Below are 12,064 nucleotides of genomic sequence, written 5' to 3' on the forward strand. Positions count from 1 at the left end.
CGGAGCCGAACCTTCAGCGCGCGTACTGTACAAACTTTCATTGCATGCACTTGTTTGGTTTATTTATTTATGTATATACGGAGAACTCCATTTTACAGATAAGTACAACTAAGGCTGACAAAAAAAAGTGATCATTATCTAAGACAACATCAACGTTTAAAACGAATACAATATTATGGCAGCAGAACACAAAATTATGTTGATTTGAATACAATTTTTTGCTACATTTAGATTTGCCACAATATATTATCTCAGTACATGATCAAAGACAGAGAGTTTACGCATCGATAAAGACAATATCAATAACAATATAATAGTAATATTGAAAAAAAAAACAACAGCAATAATAATATTAAAAAAACAACAATAATAATATCAAAAACAACAACGATATAGCAAATAATTAACAAGAATAAATGCTAATGTGAATACAATAATGATAAATAGCAAATTAGCAACAATTAATACTAGTATGAATACAAAATTTTGCTAGTATATAATAAAAGAATAATAACAATAATAGAACAATAACAAAAAAACAAACATTCACCGGGGAACCTGACTCTGGAAGATTCCTCTGATCGCAGATTGGCTGTCATCAAAGAAGTCGAACTGGCGACACAGCTGGTTGCCTAGTCGATGTAATCGTGGAAGAGGACCGTGCATGATGTAGTTAGTGTTACCGACCAAAAAACAGGTTGCATGAGCGGGTCAATCTTGAAGCACGTAGATCAATGCGACAGAGTAGGTCAGAACAATCGATCGTGCCACGAAGAACTCCCCACAGGAAAAGAGCATCAGCTTGTTGCCTTCTAGTAGACAGAGGGAGAAGTCCAAGAGAGGCTTCAACTAGATCAATGGGTACATCAAGATAGTTATGACCCAGCCTAACACCGACAGCTCGGACGAAGCGTCGCTGGATCCTGTCTAGACGTTCAATGTGATTGTGTTGATAAGGGAACCAGACAACAGAACAGTATTCAAGTATACTCCTTACCAAGGACTTATAATATAGGATATTCAACGCCACAATGCCAAGACCACTCCTTGAAGCTCTTAGTATGAAGTTGAGCATTCGTAGGGCTTTGTCGCAGATGAAGTCAATATGCTTATCAGGGCTAAGATCTGCAGAGAAGACGACACCCAGATGACGGACGATTGTACTGCGAGATAGAACAGTTCCATTGAGCACGTAGTAAGATACCACAAGAGGTTGGGCAGAGCGAGTGAAAGAAACCAGTGAACATTTGGCGGCATTTATGCTCATAGCGTTAGTGATGCACCAGTTCTCAATTAAGCATAGGTTCATCTGCAGTGTCTCAGTGTCAGAAGGGTCCCTAATAGCACGGAAGACCTTGACATCATCCGCAAACATTAGGCAGTCAACATTGAATGACTTGACCAAGTCATTAATATAGTGATTGAAGAGAAAGGGGCCCAGGCGTGACCCCTGAGGGACACCAGAAGTGGCGGTGAAAGGTCTTGATAGGGCGCCAGCGAAACTAACTAGGAAAGTTCTATCATTTAAGTAGGAGTGAAACCAAGAAAGTAGGCTGCCATATATACCATAACCGTGAAGTTTGGCCAAGTTGGCACACTTCTCATCACTGCTGAATACAAGGTCAAGCATAACCCCTCGAGCATTAAGGACTCTATTAATCTGATACAGTCGGTGCAAGGACATCAGGTCGCGTAATAGCTGAGAAGACTTATTGCTGGCAGGTGGAGACATGTCAGACCAATTAACATCAGGGAGATTAAAATCACCAATCAGCAGTACCACATCATAATCAGGGCCAGTACTCAAAAACTCTTCAATAATGTCACAGAAGTTCGAGTAGGGTTCAGCAGATTTATTTGGTGGTAAAGTCCAGCAATAAACATGGAAGACCTTGACATCATCCGCAAACATTAGGCAGTCAACATTGAATGACTTGACCAAGTCATTAATATAGTGATTGAAAAGAAAGGGGCCCAGGCGTGACCCCTGAGGGACACCAGAAGTGGCGGTGAAAGGTCTTGATAGGGCGCCAGCGAAACTAACTAGGAAAGTTCTATCATTTAAGTAGGAGTGAAACCAAGAAAGTAGGCTGCCATATATACCATAACCGTGAAGTTTGGCCAGAAGGTGCCCATGGCTGATAGCATCAAAAGCTTTGCTAAAATCAATATAAACACTATCGATCTGGACGCCACTCGAGAAGGCAGACAAAATGTAATCCTCATAAACAACCAAGTTGCTAACTGTTGACCTACCCCGGACAAAGCCATGTTGCTGCGGCGCTATGATATTTTTGGATTGGAAGCTCACATAGTCAAGAACTAAGCTTTCGAAAATCTTCCCCAGAACTGGCTGAATAGCAATAGGTCGGTAATTGTGGACATCAGAAGAATCAGACGACTTATGAATCGGCACAATAAAACTGCTCTTAAGTCCATCAGGGAATATACCATCCTCAAGTAATCTATTGAAGATAACTGTAAGTTGAGGCGCAATAATGGGAGCACAGAAGCGCAAGACGGATGGAGGAATCAAGTCAGGCCCAGTTCCCTTGGAAGTGTCCAATGAAGAAAGTTTTCTCTCCACATCCTCAACCCTAAACGTACAAGACGACATATTGATCTGGGTGGTGAAGTCAAACTGAGGGATGAGGTCAACCGAAGGTCTATATACGGATGCAAAATAATCAACAAATAGGTTACATATACCCTCAGGACTAGATTCACATTGATCATCCGAGAAATATTCATTTGCTCTGGTAGACTCAGATTTCAAGTTCCTGACAAAACTCCAGAAAGCCTTGATATTTAGGGGAATAGAGTTGCTAACTCGCTCCATGTATGTTGCATGACAGAGGTCACTCAGCTTCTTACAATGGTGTCGGGCCCTCTGGAATTCTAAGTAGTGCCCGAAGTTACCAGTAGCCTTGTATTTTCTGTGCAAGATCTTTTTGCACACGACAGCACTCCTCAACTCAGGAGAAACCCATGATGGAAATCTACACACACCGCCTCTCTTCAGCGGAGTATGCTTCAGAACAATATCGTGAATGGTCTTTTGAAACTTATTAAAAAAATCATGACTATCAGGTATATGATAAAACACCTCACCACAGCAAAGACTAAGCTCGTTGTAAACTTCCTGAGTGTTGCATCGCATAAAGTTATAATTCATTGTGACATTGGACACCGACCCACAGGTTTGTACGGGTACCTCGATGTGAAGAGGAGGATGAGCAGCTTCAGAAGGCAAGACAGGATCAGAGGCAGGAGAGACGACACACTTCTCATCACTGCTGAATACAAGGTCAAGCATAACCCCTCGAGCATTAAGGACTCTATTAATCTGATACAGTCGGTGCAAGGACATCAGGTCGCGTAATAGCTGAGAAGACTTATTGCTGGCAGGTGGAGACATGTGAGACCAATTAACATCAGGGAGATTAAAATCACCAATCAGCAGTACCACATCATAATCAGGGCCAGTACTCAAAAACTCTTCAATAATGTCACAGAAGTTCGAGTAGGGTTCAGCAGATTTATTTGGTGGTAAAGTCCAGCAATAAACATGGATGGACTTGACGATGTCTTGTTAATTTGAAGAAATACAGATTCAGCTGTGCTAATACAAGGACAAAGTTCGGTAACCATTATTGAATTTTTCACAGCTACCAATACTCCACCACCACTAGATTTGGAATTTGTGGCAGAAGATCTATCAGAACGAAATACTTTGAAATTAGAAAGGCCGACCTCGGCAGAGGATATGTCATCACTCAGATTGGTCTCAGTCAAGACTACAATATCGTATACAGAAACAGGGATAGACTGTTTGATATCTTGAATTTTAGTTATTAACCCATTAACATTCTGATAGTAGACACTGGTGACTACACCGCTCAGTGTTTTGAAGCTTCACTATCTTCGGCGTTCCATTCACGTAATTTATAGTGAGATTCTTCTCTCCCTTCTCTGAGCGCACTTTGAGCTGGTCCCTCAAGTTGTTGAGATGATCACGTTCACGGGGTGTGCGATCTCTTGACACTCTTACATCAGTAAAGTCAGGATCGATGCCACGAAGGACATTTTCATCAAAGTTTCTCAAGAACTCAATGACAGCCTGTAGAGTTGGAAGAATGAGTTTTAGGGGGCGCACCTTTTTATTAGTCGCAGCACCAATACGGTAGCACTTGAAGGTAAGATCAGTTTGGGATGGACAGAAGGCATTAATCAAGGCTTGAACCTTATCTGAATCGTGACGCACTCTCATATCCACATCGCTACTTTTGCTTTCAGATAAGCTATACAGAATAACATTATTGGCACGACGAGCTCTGTCATTAGATTCCTCCAGTATTGATTCTAGATTATCAGTTTGAGGGCATTCTTTAAGTGATTGGACGTCTTGCTGTAAAGCAGTTATCATGGACTCATTAGCAGAGACTCGAGGTTCCAATTCAGCAATAGAAGCTTTAATGCTGGATAAATCATATTTTATATCCTCTATTCCTTGTGACAGCCCATCAAGCAAATTCAGTTTATTAATAACACGATCAAATTTCGAGGACAGATCAGATATTTGAGCAGACACAGGTTTAACGGACTGTGAGTCTACACAATCAACGCGACCACAAGACCAGTTCTTAGTAGTACCATCAGCAATCTTCTTGTATTCACCAGCAGTAATCTTGACGCAATCGGGATGAAACCAACGTTTGCAAGCCGAATCACATTCCACCCCTTTGTCAATCACTTTTTTGAAGCAAACTATGCAAACAGATTTATCGCAAGGTTTGCCATATCAAATTCTTACTTCTTAACCAATACACTGCACCGACCACCGCACCGTTAGCTACTCGATCCACCAACAGTAGCCGGAAACCAGGCATTAGTTATAGTGCTGATCTTTTTGAGTAACGAATATGTTTGAGATCTAAAAGGCTGTGGATTTCAGAGTGACAGGGATTGTTTCTCTTTATAAATCTGCAGACGGTACTTGTTATTGACAGCTGGACTTCACAAACTAAATTTAAAAAATGTTTACTTCTTAAAAGAAATCACCAAATTCACAATGACACACCTTTTGTTTTAGTCTCAGAGGTAACTTTTAGTCGAGAACGCACGCATTTAATTTGCATGATAGGACCTCTGACGGTCGACACCATCTTTTTGATGTATGTATATTAAAATGCAGCTTTCAGAGCACCTGTGTACAAATTTTCATTGCGGGCCTTTGTTTGGTTTAATCTTAAGAGCGATTTCATTCGAGAACGCTCGATTAACGATACATTTTGTACGTCGAGTTTTTATATTTGGGATTTTTATTTATTATATATTTAACAGGAAACCTTTATGGAAAATGTTATATACGAAAATTTTGTAGATCTGGAGAACGATCACTTTTTAGTAATTACTTTTTACATTTTTCTTGGTTTTTGAATTATTGGAAGCGCCTTGAAAATAAGAACTGCAACATTGTCGCACAGACTACAAAGGGACGATAACTTCACTGTCTGGACGACAAAGTGACGCTAACTTCACGGTGGTCTTTCTCTCGGAGGTGTATGATTACCACATCCAGGTGGCTGGTGGCCCACGAGGAGCTCGTGTAAATGCTTGGTGGTGTTGTATTTCTGTTAGTTAGTCTGAAAGTGTTATATTTATTTCAGCTTTAAATTATTATTTTAGTTTTCATTTCAAACGTTTGTTATAATTTTATTTTGTTTAGATTAAGGGTGTGAAATATTTTATAATGTACCATGAGCAAGTGCCTGTTGTGAGAAGATAATAGGTTCGATTGGCAATACAACACGGAACACCCTCAAATGAACCAACACTACTTTTATTTGTAAGAGCATCTCATTATAACTCACTGCCGTTAAGAGTGCCAAGGTAACGTACACTATATAATATTTCATTAAATTTTCAACTTACAGGTGTGTTTCTATGCTGAGTAATTTACTTTGGCTAACATTAAAATTAAGTTAGCCCAGATCTTCATTGTTCAATAGATATGGTTTTTTTGTGTATTGAGACTATTTGTATTTGATTTGAACATTAAAAGGCTCTTATGAGATAAGATAAGGTAAATAGTAAAATTTATGTTTCCAACTTGTATGGTATTTTAAGTAGGCTTGCAAAGATATTTTTAGGTTATTAGCAAGCACCCGTCCTAACAGTTACTTAGCCTAGAGATGCTGGTAGTTTCCCCTATTAAAAACTGTATAATTTCCTTATTTAAGAGCCAGTTTGTATTCTTTTTGTATCCTTGACCCATAGAGTGCCATATCTATTTTGCTATGTTAACTCCTTAAACTAGCCCACTGAATTTTGTCGATTTGCAAGCTTTGGCTATAAGCGCCCACCACCACAAATGAATCATCCATATTTATGATTATCTAAACTAGAAAAATCAAAACGTCAAACTTAATTATGTTAAACATATTTCAAATTACAGTAGGCCTATACTATAATTCAGTTTTTTATTTAGGCAATATAAGAGTGATAATTGAGTGATGAATAAAAACCTATAGGTTATGTGTATTTATAAGGTGGGTAATTATCATATTAACAGCCGGGGCGGAAAAATACCAGTTTTGCGTTAAAAACTTATTGGAATCGTCATATAGAACAAAAAAGTATAAGGTTTGATGGGGTGGAAATGAGAAATAACGAAGTTCTAGAAAATGAAAAATTAAATAACTTTTCAGTAATATCTCCATGTTCTACATCCACGTCTAGCGTCACGTGACCTTTTGTGGCCAATGATTGAACCTCGTGATGACGTCATCGGTTGCGCCGCCATCTTTGCAAACTTAAATGAAAAATAATACAGAAATGAGCAGAATTTTGATCAAAATAAATAATGTTTTTCTTAGTTTCGAGAAAAAAATTAATTACGAGTGCCTCCGGCCATCAGCGCGGGCTTCGGCAGCACCTTCGGTGCCCTGCCCCGCGCTGATGTCAATAAAAGAAAAACATCCCTCGAGATAGTACCTATCAGTAAAATATAAAATACTAGAGGGGCTGATCAAAAATATAAATTGAAATGTAATGCAAAGGCAATTATGTAAAGTTGAAAAACTAAATAAATAAATCATGAAAAACTCAAATATATAGATGGATCAGAGAACACATACCATTAGTTTGTTGGCGGATACAGCTGAGTAGCAGCAACAAAAAAGTCGTCTATCACAACGAAACGACAAAGTCTCCCGGAAAAAAAACACCACTCGACCGCACGACGAACACATACACTCATTTTTAAAAATTCCATGTTCAATTAAAAAAGAGATAATTTCGTTTCGGTTAAAACGTAAACTCTTTACGTGCCCTACGAAACACTCCGACACACACAATTCACTAGGGTTGGTTGAACTAGTGGATGGTTGATTCATCATTGTAAACGCACTCACTCAATCCGACCTACTGAACACGATATCTTGTGTAGAACTGACCCATGCCCCGGAGAACTCAGATAACAGGTACGTTATCAGGCTGCTATCAGTCCCGGCCGCAGATAATATTCAAGTAAACAGATTATCCAGACACAGCACACAAACTGAACATTAAAACATTAGGAACTTAACCACTTATCAATATACCCCCTAAAATCATGTTATTTGTCATTTGCACCCCATAGTACTATATATATTTTTTGTTCAGGAGGGTAAGAAGATACGTTGGTAACGTCAAATTCGTGATTTGCCGCCCCGGCGTTTAATCTTACTGGTACGATAAGGTGTAACAAACAAAACAGTGTAACAATTACTTAATCTTTACTATTTGAAGAATGATCGTGTCTATCAGCTTGTAACACAGATAACACATGTTGCTATATTGCCATTGTACTTTTATAGCCTTATTCTCTGGGGTCATTCAACTGCAACCCAGAGGATCTTTCTTCTTCAAAAGAAGGTGGTGAGGACTATTTGTCATAAGATATTGTGTACTGTAGTTCGGATCGAGTGAGTGCTTGTTCATCATCGATCAACCATCCACTTGTCTAGTTGGACAAATCCTAGTGAATTGTGTCTGTCGGAGTGTTTTGTCTGGTATGTTAGGAGTTTATATTTTGATCGAGACAAGTTTTATTTCCTTTTGATGGTAAGTGTTCACTATTACTGTCCATTTATATAATAATATTGGGTTTTTACATGATTTGTTACGTTTTTTACACTCTACATACATTTCTTTGCATTCATTTTCAATTTACATTTCTGATCAGCCCCTCTTGAAATTGATATTTTACTGATATGTACCATCTCGAGGGATGTTTTTCTTTCATTAACCCTTTTACTGCCGACGTGCGCAATTGCGCACGTTGCGATTTGTTCGAAAACTGCCGACGTGCTTCTTTGCGCACGCTGCCGTTTGTGCGAAAATCGCCGACGTGCGCTATAAAAGCCGTCTCGTATTTGTTTTATACTGGTTTTCAATGTTGTCCAAATGCATCGAAATTCAGCTGTGTTATTCATTACTATATGGACAACACACAGAAAACAGGTTTTATAATCTATGGAAGCCATTTTTGTTACTGAACGTCTTTGGTTATAACTCGAGTTTGGTTTGATGAGGTTATGGTCGATCTCGTTAGTCGTGAGTTCCACTTGTGTTGTTTTGTGTTTTACACTTTATTTGACATTTATATTTGTAAATCTACATATTTTTACGATTAATAAAATGAGTAAGAGAAGAAGATCACCTGCAAAAAAGGTGTTCATCCCACATGTTTTGGGGAACACAAGTGCTAATCAGCAGGCCTATGAACCTAAAAATGTATATATATTTGTAAATATTGATCAAAGTGCCTTTTAACTTTAATTTTCTATTATATATTATATTTTCATATCAATGGACAGTGATTTATGTAATAAAGTGATTTATGTATTATAAAGTGATATAGTGTTATCAATAAGTGTTATCTTGAAATTCGAGGATATTGCACAAATTTCAAAAATTCATCACAGCTTCAGTATTTTTCAAGGTGTGTTCCTAAAACTTTTTGGGAATGTTTATATATAATTACTATACAATAAAAAATTATAATTATGGTGGTGGTTTAATATTTAAATATAGTTGTTAAAGTGCAAACTCAAAAAATAATTTTTATTTATTTAAAATTTTTGTTTCATGACATAATATATATATTTTTTAATGACAGAAAATGTTTAAATTATTTTTTGTGGCAAATTACAACTTATAAGGAAAAAACAAGATAAAGTTTATCAATTTATGATAAAAAATAATGAATCCATGATTTTTTTTTAAATCATTACATTTTAGTCAATTTCAGCCCGGCATTTTTAGCAAGTCAGTAAAATTAAAGTCTGGCATTTTTCAACAAACTAAAAAAAAAGTGTCCGGCAGTAAAAGGGTTAACACAGCGCGGGGCAGGGTGCCACCTGTGCTGATGGCCGGAGACACTCGTCTCAACCCGATAACAACTAATTAATTTGTAGCTCGAAATTGAGAAAAACATCCTTCATTTGGGTAAAAATTCTGCTCATTTTAGTATTATTTTTCTTTTACGTTTCCAAAGATGGCGGCGCATATGATGACGTCATCATGAGGTTGAATTACGTCACAAAAGGCCACATGATGCCTGACGCCTAAGTACAGGAAATAATGCTCTACACATGAAAAATAGTTCCATTTTTTTTAAAAGTCTTCTACATTGTAAATACAGTTCTTTATCAAAATTTGTTTTATATGTTTCTCAAACAAATTGACTAGCATAGTTTGAATGAAATTAGGTTGTACATTATAAAATTTAATCCCTTAGTATTGGAAACTTTTCCGAGTTAGACTAAAGTTACACTTGCTATTATGCAGCCTATTCTTGTTTCTTGTGTCATGATTGTGAACTGCAGCTAATTCCTTAAATCAATCTAAATTGCTTCTAACAAGCATTGAAATTAATAAAACTATGGCAATATCAGTAGTTTCCTAAAAAGAAGTTTAAAATGCTCTTGACAAGAAATGTTACTTAGGTATCAATTTACATTAACGTGACCATGGAAAGGTATGTTCTTTTTTTTTCCTGAAAACAATATTGAAGAAAAAATTTGTCGGCAACGAAAATCAAAGGAGCTACGATTTTTTTAAATCCTCTGAAAACTCCGTTTTTGGCAGTTTCCTATAACTCCGCGTAAAGGTTTATTTTCATGCCTGTTTAGTGTGTTTGTGTATTTTCTTCCCTATGTGCTTACTTAAGTGATGATGCGTGTGTTTAAGTGTGTGTGCGGGTGTGTAATGCCTGCATATGTGATACATGGTGTTTTCCTAACCTTATCTTCATATCTACAATGCCATAGAAACTCATTCTTTCCAAAAAGCCTACAAATTGTCTACTATCTCCAAGACTTTTATTTACCAAAAAACAATGTAAAATAGGTTTAGTTACTTATTTTATTATACACACTTATACGTATTTTTTTATCAAGCAATACTACCGCTACGTAAAATTGACGCACGGCCTAAATAAAAATCAATATTGAGATAAGAAAAAGAACTACACACACCCTTACACTTCGGAGGAAGAACGACCATTGATCAGTAGAAGCACTGCCCAAAGCTTAAACCGGAAGGTTGGGGGGGGAGAGTAGGTGTGACTATAAACATGACGCATATACGTAAAATTTACGCACGGTAGTGTTCTAGGGTTAATGAAAAAGTATGTTATGTTGTATAATAAATTATGTTATAATTAACTTTTGGTTTGTTACTTGTTAAAATCTTTCACGTGGTACGATAATAACTACCCATCGTGTATCTTACCGGCGCATAAAATCAATGAAATTATCGTACCTTTACGATAATTATCGTACCTCTGGCAACACTACCCATATTTGACAGATTGGTATTACTCCGTGCCTTCTCAAATAAAGAAGGGACGCCATTTTGAACTACTGTTGTTCCTCCGCGTCTATTCTTAACCTCCTAGTTCAGTAGTGGTAATGGCATACCTTTGTGTTGGATGTTCGGTATCTCACGTGGAAGCAATTCGTAAAATCGAGTATGGAGTTTTACAATTTTATATGTTAATCATGTCAACGATGTCTGCCCACTGCGCACTGCTTGCTCTTTTAGAAAAAAAAATTAACTCGAGCTTGCAAAAGTCGAATCCCAGATCACGTGATGCCCCTACTCCTTAACGCAATAATGTCCGAAAGGCATCAATATAATACAATAATATACTTTACCCCCAGTTCATATGCACCTGTGATAATAATACTTGGCTATAAATGCCCAACCCATGAAAAAAAAGTCCATTTTCCATGGTCACGCTAATGTAAATAAATACCGTTACTTATAACTCTAATGGCCTGTTTTAGTGAGAAACAAAGTCTTTTAGCAGATGTAGAATTACCCCATGTAGAGATTCCATAGTTAAGGTGACTAAAATATGGGTATAATAAACACTTAACAAGACATCACAGGAAACATTATTTCTTTTAACTCTTAACAGGAACAAACCCTTTAGCTACTCGTGTTACAGCATAATCGGTATGTGAAGACCATTTTAGTTGGTCTTGTATATTTACAAGAACTTTGTGCATGCAATATCTTGGCCATTTTTACCAATTTAATTAAATTCTCTACAATCTGTATTAGGAAAAACAATTTGTTTATTGGTCATTTAACAATGTTATTGGACATCAAATATTTTTTAAAGACGGTATTTTTGTTATTAGATTTTTGGCAAATTTCATACTTTTTCTCAAAAACCTACATACTGTTTCCGGACCTACCTTTATATAAAATTTGTTTCTTATTTTTAGCTCTACAATCACGCCTTAAAATATTTTACCATATTTCTGGCTCACCCTGTATACATACACACACAGGGTGGGGGCGGATGGTATTACATATCAGGGCCCCAGCCAAATATTCTTTCCGGGCCCCCGAAAGCTGAGTACAAATGCACGGAAGTGCAAAGACAATTCAGAATGGAGTTCAACAAAGTGAAACAATGTACTGGATCATTGCTCGCATCAGAAATAAGGTGATTAAAATAGAAAATTATAAAATATTTTTCAATACAACATTTTATTTCTATACT

General features: G+C 37.1%; 1 protein-coding gene and 1 long non-coding RNA gene across 7 annotated transcripts in view; one reads left to right on the forward strand and one right to left on the reverse strand.

Moving 5' to 3' along the window:
- Positions 1 to 12,064, reverse strand: part of LOC124369856 (carbonic anhydrase 1-like) — a 162,728-nt gene that overhangs the window by 20,909 nt on the left and 129,755 nt on the right. The window lies entirely within an intron of this gene.
- Positions 5,573 to 12,064, forward strand: part of LOC124369858 — a 43,713-nt gene continuing 37,221 nt past the window's right edge. For 2 of the 6 annotated variants that reach the window (XR_006923114.1, XR_006923110.1), the window contains exons 1-2: positions 5,574 to 5,892; positions 11,784 to 12,007. This is a non-coding gene — a long non-coding RNA (uncharacterized LOC124369858). Of the gene's footprint in view, positions 5,893 to 11,783; positions 12,008 to 12,064 lie in introns of all 6 variants that reach the window. The other 4 variants (XR_006923116.1, XR_006923115.1, XR_006923109.1 and 1 more) reach the window with 3 other exon arrangements.

Source organism: Homalodisca vitripennis, chromosome X (genome assembly GCF_021130785.1).
Source record: "Homalodisca vitripennis isolate AUS2020 chromosome X, UT_GWSS_2.1, whole genome shotgun sequence".
NCBI lineage: Eukaryota > Metazoa > Arthropoda > Insecta > Hemiptera > Cicadellidae > Homalodisca > Homalodisca vitripennis.